This window comes from Lepisma saccharinum, chromosome 1 (assembly GCF_977018435.1).
Source record: "Lepisma saccharinum chromosome 1, izLepSacc3.1, whole genome shotgun sequence".
NCBI lineage: Eukaryota > Metazoa > Arthropoda > Insecta > Zygentoma > Lepismatidae > Lepisma > Lepisma saccharinum.
Genome location: NC_139229.1, coordinates 50,357,010 through 50,360,348, shown reverse-complemented (window position 1 = coordinate 50,360,348; position 3,339 = coordinate 50,357,010).

Below are 3,339 nucleotides of genomic sequence, written 5' to 3'. Positions count from 1 at the left end.
TTAAAAATACATTATTGTTATTATTTAAATAAACAAAGAAATTCATTTGTTACTTTTACTCATAGCAGATATTTATAAGTAGGGTAAGCGGGGTGAATTGGGAGGTATGTTTTTAAAACAAAGCTGTGTAGACTCTGATACTTGTTTTAAAACTTTGGACACACTTTAATTTTTTTACCTCCTTATTAAAAAAATTAAAAAGTAATTTACAACCCAATTACCCCCATGGGGGTAATCTGGAGGTATACCTAGAACTCACAAGATACAGTTTGTGGACAAAAGGGTGTTAAAAAAGAAAGTAAAAACTACATTTTACACTGTTTTAATAGGAGAAAAAAATTTATTTTTTTAAAATTTCAAATATTTTAAAAAAACTTTGCAATTTTCTTAAAACTAAATAAAACAATATTGTCCCAGTATTCTAGGGCTTTGAAAAACCTACTGCTTACAGTTTATATATGTAGGTAAATGATAATACGTACAGTAAATTTTTGGGTACAACCTAGAATTTTTTACAGTATCTCAAAACTTTGAAAAACATGTAGGTAATTGGGAGGTAGTTTTCTCCCCTCCATAAACCCCCCTTTGAAGTGCATGTATGAAGATTTTAAAAAATGCTTCATACTCCTTGGAGTATATTTACTTGCTTTAAGGCTAAAAATCAAACAATTCCCACTTGACAAAAAATTAGTGTTACATTTAGTTACGGCAGGACAAACATAGTTTTTCACATTTAAAGTCAGAAAAGTGCAGTAGTCGCAACAATATGAGGGTGAATCAAATATGAACGAGCCTTGATTGGCTAAGCGTCGGAATGGGTAGCAGGGTGTGATTGGGCATGTGCGGCCGGTAGGTGAAGCTGTCGTAAGTCAGGAACCAGAACTGCCAGCGTGTCGCATGCTTCGTTTAGTAGCTCTCACGATGAGTGAGCAGTGTGTGCCAGTGTCTGTTGCGCAACGCATAATCATCAAGTTCCTCACCCAGGAAAACGTCAAACCGGCCGAAATTTACCGGAGACTGCAGGCCCAGTTTGGGAATGGTACCCTCTCATGGGCAAGAGTGAAGGTGTGGTGTAAGGAATTCCGGCAAGGCCGTGAACATGTTGCAAATCAAGTGCACCCCCATCGTCCTCGCACCAGTGTGACGATGACAACATGGCTCGTGTTCGTGAGCTTGTCGAACAGGATCGCCGAGTCACTGTGAAGCAAATTGCGGCCGAACTTGGTGTGAACTATGGAAGTGTCCAATCAATCATCACAAAGCACTTGGGCTTCCGCAAAATCACAGCTCGGTGGGTTCCCAAGCTGCTGAATGTTGCTCAAAAAGATGACCGAGTTCGCATTGGTCGCCAGCTTCACACTCGTTTTGACGTGGAAGGGGAATCGTTTTTTGCATCGCATCATTACCTGTGACGAGACATGGGTCCATCATTACACCCCAGCATCCAAGCGTGCCAGCATGGAGTGGAGGAGGAAAGGCGAAGGAAACCCCGTGAAGGCCAAAGTTCGATTCTGTGGGGAAGGTGTTGGCCATGGTGTTTTGGAACTGGAGGGGGATCCTACTGGTGGATTTCTTACACGAACGTCGGACCATCAACGCACCCTACTACTGTGGCCTCCTGGATCAAGTTAAGGTGCAGTATCGACACAAACGACGAGGCTGTCCCATCCGCGAGGTCTTGTTCCTCCACGACAATGCCAGACCCCATATAGCAGGTGTTACGCGGCAGAAACTGGTGGAAATGCACTGGGAACCGCTTCCACATCCACCGTACAGCCCACACCTTTCACCATGTGATTTTCACCTGTTCGGACCCCTCAAAGAAGCACTTGGGGGCGAGCGATTTGCTACCAACGATCAGGTGGAAACCTTTGTGCGCAACTGGTTGGCTACCCACCCAGCTTCATTCTACGAGAACGGCATCAAGAACCTACCACAACGTTGGGAAAAATGTATCACTAAGAGCGGAGACTATGTAGAAAAATAGGATGTGTCTGTTTCCTTCAATAAATTTTGTTTTTCCACACAAGGCTCGTTCATATTTGATTCACCCTCGTATTTTTTTACTTGCTAGAGAATTGAAGCAAAATGCTGAAAAAATACAATTAGTGCCCAATGAATAAAGCTATCATTCCATGTACTAGTTATTGTTTTATGACAATACAGGAAATTAATAAAAATAAAATAAAATGATACCACCCAGTTACCCCACTCACCGAATTTCCCCCGCTTACCCTACCAAACTAATTCCTTCACTAACTGGTTCAAGATGTCAATAAATTATTAAATAATTTAAGTGGTTTTATTATAAGTCTTTATTTAGTATTTATTTTATGTTAATATGAATCAATTCGATTTCATAGTTATTATTTTCGTGCCTTCTTATTTTACTTTTATTGTGCGTATTGATGTAAATCTGGAATGATCTCTTGACAGAGAGAGAGTTTGGGTGGGGGGGGGGGAGACCAGGCAACACTCAGAACCACATTACTTTCTGTATGTTTTCGATATTATTCTTACAAGTAGAGAGTCACTTACGGTGAAACAAGTTTCACAGTAATGCATATATTTTTCGAAAGTACTCATGTTAACTAAGGTACAGGCGAAGTATTAAGAGCAATGGGTCGGAGGTTAAGGAGAAAAGGGGTCTGAAAGTTAACATGGGAGTCTAAACCCTACTAAAACCCAGTGTATTCTTGTAGGTTCCCCTAGAATTTTGGGTGAAATAGATAAATGTAGCCTCCCTAAACTCAATGTAAATGATACCCATCTGCCCTTCTCCACTACTGTTAAGAATCTGGCTGTGATACTCGACCACCATCTCACCTGGACAGAGCACGTTAACTCAGTATCTAAAAGAGCTTTCAGTGCATTGCATTCACTCTATGAGCTCAAAAACTTCATCCCTGAACGCATAAAAATTAAACTGGTCCAGTCGCTTGTCTTTCCCATTGTTGACTATTGCGGCATTGTTTTTTTTTGGATGTCAATCACGAGCAAGCTAAATGACTGCAGTGAATTCAGAATGCCTGCATTCATATTCAGAGCAGACACCGTACTTTGCGAAGGTCGAGTGGCTTAAATTAAACTGCAAACATAATTTTCATAAGTTCATTTTACTGTACAAAATCCTCTAAACAAAAGACCCACAATATCTCTATAACTGATTTCAACTTCTGTCTCACTTTCACAGCCACAACACCAGATCGCGTGCTCTCCATTCCATTTCACAAATTCAAATTTTATGCAAATTCTTTTACTGTTACCTCAGCAGGCCTTTGGAACAAGTTGCCACCTGAAATTCATATCTCGTCCTCAATTGTGACATTCAAAAAACTG